This window comes from Phoca vitulina, unplaced genomic scaffold (assembly GCF_004348235.1).
Source record: "Phoca vitulina isolate PV1807 unplaced genomic scaffold, GSC_HSeal_1.0 scaffold12, whole genome shotgun sequence".
NCBI classification, from domain to species: Eukaryota; Metazoa; Chordata; class Mammalia; order Carnivora; family Phocidae; genus Phoca; species Phoca vitulina.
Genome location: NW_022589715.1, coordinates 1 through 13,567, shown reverse-complemented (window position 1 = coordinate 13,567; position 13,567 = coordinate 1).

Below are 13,567 nucleotides of genomic sequence, written 5' to 3'. Positions count from 1 at the left end.
CACTAGTGAAATTTCTAGGAATTCTGTGGTCTGGGGTTTATGGAGATCATTTCTTTCAAAGTGAAAGACACATTGCTGCATCGTGAGTCCTGTTACTAAGAAAGAGGCATAGCACTCAATGGGATATTTGGATTCTGGGGGCAACATATCTCTTATTTGTGTTTACTGCTCTAACTTATTTATTAAGTAATCCATAAGCATAAGCTGCTTTGCTTCTTGGATCTTATGATCCAGCTGGTCCAATAATGCCCAAAGTATCTGGTAGGGACCTTAGGATGCACGCACATATGTTGCACAGACATATAGATGTGATACTATATTATAATATATGATGTTAAATATTATATTGGTATTATAATATATAATGTTATATATTATATTACATTATAATATATATATTATATATACACATTATAACATGCATTATAATATGTAATATAAATGTATAATACAAATTATCTATATCTATCTACCTACAAAATCAGGCTTGAACAAGTACTAAAGGTACAAATAAATTGTGCAAGTAGCTCAGACTCCTGGGGAGTTCCTTTTGACCAATTAATGAAGGAGAAGAAACTGGCTTAAAGAATATTCCACATGATATGCTGGTACCAGGTACATCATTGTAGTTCCACTCATGGGCATACTGGAAAGACTGGAAGGAAAGAATGATCTATTGTTTACTCATTTATGTGTCCACAAGAAGAAAACACCTGATGGGTTAGGGTGCTATCCTGTAAGATATAGTATATGCTCTGAACCAGTAAGTTATATAAGGTGCTGTTTCTTCCATTTTCTACCATTATTCCATAGTCCATAAAAGGGAGGAAGTGGCCTGGCTCCTCTCTCTATTATACCTAGTAATATACACTTTGCTTCCCATTTCTGCAACTTTGGACTCTATTCATTTAGAAGTCTTAAGTTTAATTTCCAATGGAGGCTTATTTCCACTACTGGACACAAAATGGCTCAATTAAGCTAGAAGTTGAAAATGCCACTTGGTCTCTTTGGATTCATCATGTCACTGAAACAACAGACAAAGAAGAGGATTACTGTACTGTATGGAGTTATTGATCCTGATTTTTAAGGGGGAACAGGGTTGTTGCTATACAATGTGAGTAAGAAGGAGTGTATCAGGAATCTTAGAGGTTCTCTAGGGCATCTCAATGCCCAGTAGTAAAAATTAACGGCAGACTATAGCAACCCAGTACAGACTAGTGACTCAGACTCTTTGGGAATGAAACTTTGAATTATCCTATTAGATCAAGAAACATTTCTAGCTGAGGGGCTGGCTGAGGGACAGGAGCAATGGAATGGATAATGGAAGAAGTTATAGATACCTATGATGGACCAGTTGTAGAAAAAAGGATTGTAATAGTTGTACATACTTTCTACTGAAAAACCTCCAAAGTAGCTTCCATATCAGTTTAATTTTACAAATAAGGAAACCAAGATAAACAGAAGTTAAGTAACTTGCCTACATTCACACAGATGTCAGGTGGCAGGGCCAAGCTCAAACTAGATCTGTCAGACTTTAAAGCCCATGTTTCTTCAATCTTACTCCAGAGAAGACAAGACAGGAATGCAATTTATTTTTTATTTCATTTTATTTTATTTTTTAAGATTTATTTATTTGAGAGAGGGAGACAGAGAGTGCAAGCAGGGGGAGGAGCAGAGGGAAAGAAACTTAAACAGACTCCCCACTGGGCAGGGAGCCTGATGTGGGGCTCAATCCCACAACTCTGAGCTCATGACCTGAGCTGAAATCACGAGTCGAATGCCTAACTGACTGAGCCACCTCGGTGCCCCAGGTATGCAGTTTAAAAGAAGATAGCTAAATGGTTGGCATAATGATGGTATGAGGAAAATGGTCCATGCAGCATTTCAGTTACCTGCAAAAATAAAAATAAAACTCAGTAGGATAATTTTGCCATAATTTCAAATCCTGTGGCAAGGAGCACAGAAGGAACACATGGAAGGAGACTCTAGCTGAGGGGCCTTCTAGCATGAAAGGAAAGTGCACTCCTTCTTCCTCCTCTCCCCAGCAAATCATTTTTGTATATGTGGTTCTTAGGGAGGTAATTCCAGCATGGAGCCCACAGAGCAACAAAACCATGTGTCCTTCATGCACTTTGTAATTCTCAAGTGCGGTGTCATTGCTAAGTGAGTGGGAGGCTAAGTGCTTACTTAGGACATTGTGAGATGAGACTTCAAAGGAAATTTTAGGCACAATTCTGAATTTTCTTCAATCTGGGATGGGGCTCGGAAGGATCCAAGACCACAAAGAGCATTTTTGGGTCTCAGCCTACTATTTTTTGGAATCCAGGGCTGCTCCTGGTGTTCTGGAGGAACTGGAGGGTACATCTGGAGGGTTGCCTTGCTGCTCAAAGTGCCCAAGAAAGCTCTGCCATTTCTTCTCAATGCGCTACAGAAGAATTTCCCAAGCCTGTGAACGGAATGTCAGTTCCAAACTGGGACAGCATAAATCTTTGAGCCCTCTTTAAAACCAGAGCATTCAGAGTAGAGGAACAGAAAAACTATAAAATCAGGGGAAGTCCTCACAAAAAGCCTCTTTCAGAATGGAAGATGCTGGGTATGAACGGTACTGAGGTACCCTTGTCAAACTCCTGTTGCTCTGTGCAAGGCCATGTTCTGGTAGGTGCTTGAAGAATAGGACTAGCACGAGTGTAAAAGGGAAGCTCTGGTCTGGAAGAGCAGCACCACCACTGTCTCCAGCTCTCCTCCTTTTGGGGTTTGTCCTTACAAATTGCCTATGGGTTTTTGATTGGGCTGGGGAATTGCCACCATTACAGGTAGCCCTGAGGGGAAGGTTCCTAACAGAGTACTCTCAGACCACCTGCATCTGTGGCACCCAGAGTGGCACTAAAAATGTAGGTTTCCTCATATCAAATCTGGATTCCCTTGACATCTGTATTTAGATAAGGTTCTTACACATTAAAGTTGAGACCCACTTCTTCTTTTTTTTTTTTTAAAGATTTTATTTATTTATTTGCCAGAGAGAGAGAGAGAGAGAGAGATGGAGAGCACAAGCAGGAGGAATGGCAGGCAGAGGGAGAGGCAGGCTCCCCGCTGAGCAAGGAGTCCAATATGGAACTTGATCCCAGGACTCTGGGATCATGACCTGAGCCGAAGGCAGAAGCGTAACAGACTGAGCCACCCAGGTGTCCCATTGAGACCCACTTCTGCAAGGGCTTCTCCTTTTTACCCAATAGTAAAAGTTAACATCTAATGAATGCTTATTATATACCAGGCATGATTCTAAGAGCTTTATCTGTCTTATTTTATTTAACGTTCACACTATTTCTCAAGATGAGAGCTATTATCATCCCCCAAATTCTTGTAGAAGCCAAACCTGAGGCACAGGGTAAATAAAGAACTTGTTCCAAGTCTCACAGTCATTGATGGAGTCAGGATTTGAACCCAGGTAGTCTAATACAGAAATCATGTTCTTAGTCACTATGCTATACCCTATGAACTTGTCCTTCTTTTCCTTACTTTGGCCAAGAAATATTGGATATTTTTAATACCGAACGTTCCTAAGAAATGAAGGGAAGTTGTGTTTTCAGAGAAGAATTTCTGTATCCTTACATCACAAGACCGTCTGACATCGTTGGTTTGGTTGGCATAGCTTCCCCGGCACAGAGTCCCCACCTCCCTCCGGTCCTGGTCCTTCACTCATGAGGAGACATGTTGCCCCCAATCTGCTTCAGTCTGCTTTCCAACTTTCCTTCTGCTCCCCTGCAGGAACCCTGGCTCCAGGTGGGCAGGTCTGTGTATTTCCTTATGCCTACATCTTGGCCCAGGGTGGTTGCTTTGGTCTTCCCACCTAGTGAAGGACAAATGTATCCTCATACAGTCTCTAAAGAGTGTCCAGTTCACAACCTCCTTTCTCCAAGAAGCTACCAGGAAACCCACAAAGGTCCTTCCACCCCCAAGCTTTCAGCCCACTTTTCAGCCCTATCTTTCTGGGTTCTTCTTTTCTTTCCCATAGTAGATGGCAAAAATTTAGCTACTTCTCCTCCTAGAGCTTCTCTAACTGGAGGGGTTCTGTTCCCTCAGGACAAGTGGAGCATGAAACCCAGTTTCCTCATTATCCAGACACACAGCCCTGTGAATGGTTCCAGTGCCATTCATAATGCAAGCAAGGCAAATTGTGCAGTTTAAGGAACCTTATTCTATTTGTGTTGTTGTGCCTGGTGCACAGCTCTTGATTCTCTTCCTGAGATGGGCTTTCTGCTCCCCGTGTTTCCTCTGAGGGGGAAGTTGTACCAACTTCTCTTGTCAGTACAAAGGAGTTGCATAAGCTTCTCTCCTCCTCTTGTCAACACCAAGACTCCTAGCCAGTGCAGTGCTCTGTGTCCCGACTAGGGCATTTACATTCCAACTGCTTTAACCCAGGTCACCAAGCCTATGTCCTGCTCAGGAAGGGCTGCCCTGGGACATTTCCTCTCAGAAGTCTTCCCTGCCTATTTCTTCCTCAGGTGAACTCCTCAATTCTTAGGTCATGTATGGGAGAACAGCTGTACTCGTACTTTACAATCACTGTTACTGGGTGAGTGCTTCACTTTCATATTGTGATACATAACCATGAAAATTCTTTAAAACTAAAAATTAAGTTGAACTAAAATCAATTATTAAATTAATTAAAATGAAATAAATTAAATTCTGTAAAATTAAAATTCTGACTATTTCCTTGAAAGACAGCCAAGGACAGTAGAGAAAAGAGAGGGTTGACAAGGCCACATCAAGGCTCATGTTCTAGCCATCACCTCCTTTGACCACAAGAGAGGAACTTAATACCATTTGTTGAAGAGACTGTCTTTTTTCCTGTTGGATATTCTTTGCTGCTTTGTTGAAGATTAATTGACCATATAGTTGTGGGTTCATTTCTGGGTTTCTATTCTGTTCCATTGATCTGTGTGTCTATTTTCGAACCATTACCATACCATTTTGATGACTATAGCTTTGTAATATAATTTGAAATCTGTAGTTGTGATGCCTCCAGCTTTGCTTTTCTTTTTCAAGGTTTCTTTGGCTATTTGGGGTCTTTTGTGGTTTCATACAAATTTTAGGATTGTTTTAGCTCTATGAAAGATGTTGGTAGTATTTTGATAGGGATTGCATTAAAGATGTAGATTGCTTTGGGTAGTATAGACATTTTAACAATATTTGTTCTTCCAGCCCATGAGCATGGAGTATCTTTCAAACATTTGTTTGTGTCACCTTCAATTTCTTTCATCAGTGTTTTTATTGTTTTCAGAGTACAGATCTTTTACCTCTTTGGTTAGGTTTGTTCCTAGATATCTTATTGTTTTTGGTGCAGTTGTAAATGGAACTGAGTCCTTAATTTCTCTTTCTGCTGCTTCATTATTGGTGTATAGAAATGCAACACATTGATTTTATATCTCGTGATTACTGAATTCACGTATCAGTCCATCGACTGATGAATGGATAAAGATGTGATGCTCACGCATGCGCGCGCACACACACACACACACACACACAAAGGAATATTATTCAGCCACAAAAAAGACTGAAACCATGCTGTTTATAATGACATGGATGGAGATAGAGAGTATTATGCTAAGCAAAATAAATTAGAGAAAGACAAATACATGATTTCACTCATATGTGGAATTTAAGAAACAAAACAAATGAGCAAAGGGGGAAAAAGAGAGAGAGAAAGAGGCAAACCAAGAAACAGACTCTTAGCTATAGAGAACAAACTGGTGGTTAGCAGTAGAGAGTTGGGTGGGAGGATGGGTTAAACAGGTGATGGGGATTAAGAAGGATACTTGTTGTGTTGGGTACTGGGGTGTTGTATCACTGTATTGTATACCTGAAACTAGTATTACACTGTGTGTTAGCTAACTGGAATTTAAATAAAAACTTAAGAAAAAAAGAAGAGAGGAACTCAGTAGATATTTCTCAAGTCAGGAAAAGGGGGAAACGTGTACTGTTCTAGCTTCGGAGGTTAGTCAGTGATGTGAGGCAGAGACTCCAGGAAGATGGAGTGGGCCTTGGGGGCATTAGAATGTATGGGCTGAAGAGTGGACTCTGGAGTCAAACAAGCTAGTTTTGAATCTGGCTGTCTGACTTACCAGCTCTAGAAACTTAATATGGGCAAGTTAATGAATTGCTGTTTCTCAGTGTGCTTATCTGTTGAAGGATAATAATCATACCTACTTTGTAGGGTTGTTGTTAAGACTTATGAGTTAATATAAGTGAATGGCAAAGGGCAGTGCTTGGCATGTAGAAAGTGCTATATGGGTGTTAGCTACCTGAAGGCCATATGATGAGGGGGGCGGGGATAGGGAGAGAGTATGGAAGTGTCTGGGGAAGAAGCCAGGACTATAAAGGTGGAGGCACTTTCAGGAAGATCAGAGGAAGCATCTGCTCAGCTTCTGGTGCGGAAAGTTTGGAAAGGGTGCTTGGGACTCTCATGAAAGGAACAAAGGGACAGAGAAGCCAAGGGGTACACCTGCCTAACCTGGAGGTGTATGGGGAGACTCAACAAAGAGAAAAAGGAGGTATTGAGAATCTCATCAGACCTCATAGTGAAGCCTGGCCAGAGGCCCTTCAGCTTGGGTATTCAGACACTTGGCCTGAGGCGCAACTGGGATATGGGTGATGGAGCCCTTGGCGCCCAGTGTGCTGTGCCCGCCACGCCAAGTTTCAACCAGGTTTCTGTTACACTAGGATGAAGAAACTATATTTGATAACTTCTTTAGTGCTTAGGAACACATTTAAAATTTCCCCTTTTCCTTGACAAATGAAAAAACATTACAGTCTGGTCTCAGCCAAAGTTAAAATTGTGAGCAGAAGCCATTTGGCAGTGTCTCTTTCTTTTTTTTTTTAAATGAATTTTAAACAAAGTTTTAATTTAAATTCCAGTTAGTTAACATACAGTGTAATATTAATTTCAGATGTAGTGTTTCTTAAATTTTGATATGCATCAGGATCACCCCCTTGTCTGGGGTGGAACCTGGCAGCTGTATGTTTAAGAAGGCCCCACATGATTTCGGTGTTTACCAAAATGTTTGGGAAACACTTCTCTCTCAGTGTTCCTTACTCTTCAGTGGAGATATATATATCACCTGGGGATCTTGTTGAAGTGCATATTCTGAAGGTCTGTGGTGGAGCCTGAGATCCTGCTTCTCCCAAGCTCCCAGGTGAAGCTGCTGCTGCTGCTGGTCTGAGGAGCACAGTTTGAATAGCAAGACCGAGAGCAGGTACCAAAGTCCAGGGAGAATGCAAGGAGAGCCTGGAATGGTTGCAAGAGGAAGTGAGGCATGGGAGAGTTGGAAAGAGCTGTATCTGCTGTTTTCCTCTGTCGTATCTGCAGGTTAACTTAGCTTCATGCAGAATTACCTGAGACAAACAGGCAGGTAGTTACAGAGTCGTGGGTCCCACCCTGGACTTACTGAATCAGAATCTCCAGAGGAGGGTTTTGGGATTTGGCATTTTTTATAAGCACCCAAAATGATCTGTATCATGAGACAAGTTTAGGAAACACCGATAAGAGTGTCAAGGAGAAAGACAAATAAAAACTACGAAGCTAGGGGCGCCTGGGTGGCTCAGTCGTTAAGCGTCTGCCTTCGGCTCAGGTCATGATCCCAGGGTCCTGGGATCGAGCCCCACATCGGGCTCCCTGCTCAGTGGGAAGCCTGCTTCTCCCTCTCCCACTCCCTCTGCTTGTGTGCCCTCTCTCGCTGTCTCTCTCTCTGTCAAAAAATAAATAAAATATTAAAAAAAAAAAAAAAAAACTACGAAGCTACGTGAAAACTTTGGTCTTAAAATGGAACACTGAAAGTTATGTGTGATATCAGAGGGGTTTTCCCAGTCATCTGTAATTGTTTCCCTTGTTGCTTGAAGAAATTTTCCATTTTACTGAATGTTAGTTTAATGATTTACAAACAAAATTCACAATATTTCATTTTATGGCTTCAAGTTCAGAGGAAAACAGGGAAACTTTGGAGATGAGAGAAAGTGGCAACAAAATATTGGAACAAGATACCTGAAAAAAATGTGAGTTCCCAGAACAGTGCCATTAGCAAATGAAACATTAAATGCCTACCACATGTTGTATTATGAAATTATTGAAATCCGGGTAAACTTTGATTTTACTTGGAGACTTTGAAAATCAGCATTAAACGTTAAACATCAGTGTTAAACACCAGGAAAATGTCTCCAGACATGTTTTACAAATTTGGAAATCTTGATTAATGGGGTGGGCAATTTCATCATGTTAGGAGCCACAGAGAGGTTTTTATTTATTTACTTATTTTCCTTTTTACTTTTTTTAAAGTTTTAAGTTTTTATTTAAATTTCAGTTAACAAATAGTGTAATATTAGTTTCAGGTGCAGAATTTAGTGATTCGTCACTTACATACAACACCTGGTGCTCATCACAACCAGTGCCCTCCTTAATCCCCATCACCCATTTAGCCCATACCCTCCTCCCCTTCAGCAACCCTCAGTTTTCTATAGTTAAGAGAATTCTATGGTTTGCCTCTCTCTTTTTTCCCCCATGTTCCTTTGTTTTGTTTCTTAAATTCCACATATGAGCGAAATCATATGTATTTGTCTTTCTCTGACTGACTTCGATTAGCATAATACTCTCTAGCTCCATCCATGTCATTGTAAATGGCAAGATTTCATTCTTTTTTATGGCTGAGTAATACTCCATTGTATATGCATTACCACATCTTTATATATTCGTCAATTGGACACTTGGGCTCTTTCCATAATTTGGCTATTGTTGATAATGCTGCTATAAACCATCAAGGTGCATATATCCCTTCGAATCAGTATTTTTATATCCTTTGGGTAAATAGCTAGTAGTGCAATTACTGTGTTGTAGGGTATTTATATTTTTAACTTTTTGAGAAAACTCCATATTGTTTTCCAGGGTGGCTGCACCAGTTTGCATTCCCACCAACACTGTAAGAAGATTCCCCTTTCTGCATATCCTTGCCAACATCTGTTGTTTCCTGTGTTGTTGATTTTAGACATTCTGACAGGTGTGAGGTGATATCTCATTATAGTTTTGATTTGTATTTCCCTGACGTTGAGTGATGTTGAGCATCTCTTCATGTCTCTGTTAGCCATCTGGATGTCTTCTTTGGAGAAATGTCTGTTCATGTCTTCTGCTCATTTTTTAACTGGTTTATTTGGTTTTTGGGTGTTGAGCTTGATAAGTTCTTTATAGATTTTGGATGCTAACCCTTTATCAGATATGTGATTTGCATATATCTTCTCCCATTCTGAAGGTTGTCTTTTAGTTTTGTTGATTGTTTCCTTCACTGTGCAGAAGCTTTTTATTTTGATGAAGTCCCAATAGTTTATTTTTGCTTTTGTTTCCCTTGCCTCAGGAGAAATGTCTAGTAAGAAGTTGCTATAGCTGATGTCAAAGAGGTTACTGCCTGTGTTCTCCTCTACAGTTTTGATGGTTTCCTATCTCACATTTAGGTCTTTCATCTATTTTGAGTTTATTTTTGTGTAGGGTGTAAGAAAGTGGTACAGTTTCATTCCTTTGCATGCTGCTGTCCAATTTTCCCAACACCATTAGTTAAAGAGACTGTCTTTTTCCCATTGGATATTCTTTCTTACTTTGTCGAAGATGAGTTGACTATATAGTTGTGGGTCCATTTCTGGGTTTTCTATTCTGTTCCATTGATCTATGTGTCTGTTTTTGTGTCACTACCTTACTGTCTTGATCACAACAGCTTTGTAATATAGCTTGAAGTCTGGAATTTTGATGCCTCCAGCTTTGTTTTTTCTTTTTCAAGATTGCTTTGGCTATTTGGGGTCCTAAATGGTCTATACAAATTTTAGGATTGTTTGTTCTAGTTCTGTGAAAAATGCTATTGGTATTTTGATAGGGATTGCATTAAACATGTAGATTGCTTTGGGTAGTATAGACATTTTAACAATATTTGTTCTTCCAGCCCATGAGCATGGAATGTTTTTCCATTTCTTTCTGTCATCTTCAATTTCTTTCATAAGTGTTCTGTAGTTTTCAGAGTACAGATCTTTAACCTCTTTGGTTAGGTTTATTCCTAGGTGTCTTACGGTTTTTGGTGGAATTGTAAATGGGATTGATTCCTTGATTTCTCTTTCTGCTGCTTCATTATTAGTGTATAGAAGTGGAACAGATTTTTGTACATTGATTTTTGTATCTGCCACTTTACTGATTTTGTGTATCAGTTCTAGCAATTTTTTGGTGAGGTCTTTTGTGTTTTCTACATAGAGTATCATGTTGTCTGCAAATAGTGAAAGTTTGACTTCTTCCTTGTGGATTTGGATGCCTTTTATTTCTTTTTTGTTGTCTGATTGCTGAGGCTAGGACTTCCAGCATTATGTTAAATAATAGTGGTGACAGTGGACATCCCTGTCTTGTTCCTGACTGTAGAGGAAAAGCTCTGTTTTTCTCCATTGAGGATATTAGCTGTGGGTCTTTAATATATGGCCTTTATGATATTGAAGTATTTTCCCTCTATTCCTACTTTGTTGAGGGTTTTTATCAAGAATGGATGCTGTACTTTGTCAAATGCTTTTTCTGCATCCATTGAGAGGCTCATATGGTTTTTATCCTTTCTTTTATTAATGTGGTGTATCATGCTGATTGATTTGCAAATATTGGACCACGCTTGCAACCCACGAATAAATCACACTTGATCATGGTGAATGATTCTTTTAATATACTGTTGGATTTAATTTGCTAGTATTTTGTTGAGAATTTTTGCATCCATGTTCAGCAGGGATATTGGCTAATAGTTCTCTTTTTTAGTGGGATCTTTGGTTTTGGAATCAATGTAATGATGACTTTGTAGAATGAGTTTGGAAGTTTTCCTTCCATTTCTATTTTCTGGAACAGTTTGAGAAGAATAGGTATTAACTCTTCTTTAAATGTTTGGTGAATTCCCCTGTGAAGCCATCTGGCCCTGGACTTTTATTTGTTGGGAGATTTTTTATTACTGATTTAATTTCTTTGCTGGTTTTCAGTCTGTTCAAGTTTTCTCTTCCTGTTTAAGTTTTGATAGTTTATATGTTTCTAGAAATTTATCCATTTCTTCCAGATTGCCCAATTTGTTGGTATCTAATTTGTCATAATATTCTCTTACAATTGTTTGTATTTCTGTGGTGTTGGTTGTGATCTCTTTTCTCTTATTCGTGATTTTATTTATTGGGGTCCTTTCCCTTTTCTTTTTTCATAACTCTGGCTAGGGGTTTGTCAATTTTATTAATTTTTTCAAAGAACCAGCTCCTGGTTTCATTGATCTGTTCTGGGGTTTTTGTTTTTGTTCTATATCATTTATTTCTGTTCTAATCTTTATTGTTTCCCTTCTTCTGCTGGCTTTAAGCTCCATTTGCTGTTCTTTTTCTAGCTCCTTTAAGTGTAAAGTTAAGTTACATATTTGAGTTATTTTTTTTTCAAAGCAGGAGAGAAAGAGAGAGGAGAGGCAGAGGGAGTGAGAGAATCTCAAGCAGGCTCTATGCCCAGTGTGGAGCCTGACATGGGGCTCAGTCTCACAATCCTGAGATCATGACCTGAGCTGAAATCAAGAGTTGGATGCTTAACCAACTGAGCCACCCAGGTGCCCCTATTTGAGATTTTTCTTGCTTTTTGAGGTAGGTCTGCATTGCTATATAATTCCCTCTTAGGACCATTTTTGCTGCATCCCAAAGGTTTTGGACCATTGTGTTTTCATTTTCATTTGTTTCTGTATATTTTTTTTATTGCTTCTTTAATTTCCTGGTTGACCCATCCATTCCATAGTGGGATGTTCTTTAACCTCCATTATTTATGGTCTTTCTGAAAATTTTCTTGTGGTTGGAAAATATGCATGGTATGATCTCAATCTTTTTGTACTTTTGAGGACTGATTTTTGACCTATAATGTGATCTATTCTGGAGAATGTTCCATGTGCACTTGAAAAGAATGTGTATTCTGCTCCTTTAGGATGAAATGTTTGAATATATCTGTTAAGTCCATCTGGTCAAAGCCATTGTTTCCTTGTTGATATTCTGCTTAGATGATCCATCCATTGCTGTAAGTGGGGTGTTAAAAGTCCCCTACTCTTATTGTTTATTATCAATCAGGTTCTTTATGTTTGTTATTGTTTTGTATATTTGAGTGCTCAAATTGGGGGCATGAATATTTATAATTGTTAGATCTTCTTGTTGATAGACCCCTTTATTATGATGTAGTGCCCTTCTTTATCTCTTGTTACAGTCTTTGGTTTAGAATCTAGTTTGTCTGATATAAGTATTGTTACTCTGGCTTTCTTTTGACATCCATTTGCATGATAAATATTTCTCCATCCCCTCAATTTCAATCTACAGGTATCTTCAGGTCTAAAATGTGTCTCATGTAGGCAGCATATTGATGGGCCTTTTTTTTTTTTAATCCATTCTGACAACCTATATCTTTTGATTGGAGCATTTAATCCATTTATGTTCAGAGTAATTACTGATAGATATTAATTTAGTGCCATTTTATTACTTGTTCTGTCATTGTTTCTGGAGTTTGTCTCTGTTCCTTTCTAGTCTTTGTCAATTTTGGTCTTTCTTTCCCACTCAAAGAGTCCCCTTTAATATTTCTTGCAGGGCTGGTTTAGTCAAGAACTTCTTCAGTTTTTGTTTGTCTGGGAAACTCGTTATCTCTCTTTGTATTCTGAATGCTAGCCTTGCTGGATAGAGTATTCTTGGCTGCATATTTTTCCCATTCAGCACGTTGAATATATCATGCTGCTCTCTTCCGGTCTGCCAAGTTTCTTTGGACAGATCTGCTGCTGACCTCATTTATCTTCCCTTGTAAATTAGGGACTTCTTTTGTCTTGCTGCTTTTAGGATGTTTTCTTTATATTTTCAAATTTAGCTATGATATGTCTTGGTGTTGACTTGGTTTTATTGATTTTGATGGGAATTCTCTGTTCCTCCTAGATTTGGATGTCTGTTTCCTTCCCCAGATTGGGGAAGTTTTCAGCTATAATTTCCTCGAATAAACCTTTTGCCCCCTTTTCCCTCTCTTCTTCTGGGACTCCTATGATACAAATGTTACTACGCTTTATGGAGTCATTGAGTTCCCTAAGTCTACATTCGTAATCTAATATTTTTCTTTCCTTCTTCTTCTCAGCTTCATTATTTTCCATAATTTTATCTTCTATATTACTTATTCATTCCTCTGCTTCTTCCATCCTTGTGGTCATTATATCCAGTTGGTTTCAAATCTCAGTTATTGCATTTTTCATTTCAGCCTGACTAGTTTTCAGGCTATGTGGTTAGGGACTCCCTGGTGTCTCTATGCTTTTCTCAAGCCCAGCTTGTAACCTTATGATTGTTCCTTTAAATTCTGGATCACACATATTACTTATATCTGTTTATTTTTTTAAATTTAATTTAATTTTATTATGTTAGTCACCATCCATTACATCATTAGTTTTTGATGTAGTGATCCACGATTCATTGTTTTCGTATAACACCTAGTGCTCCATGCAGTACGTGCCCTCCTTAATACCCATCACTGGGCTAACCCATCCCC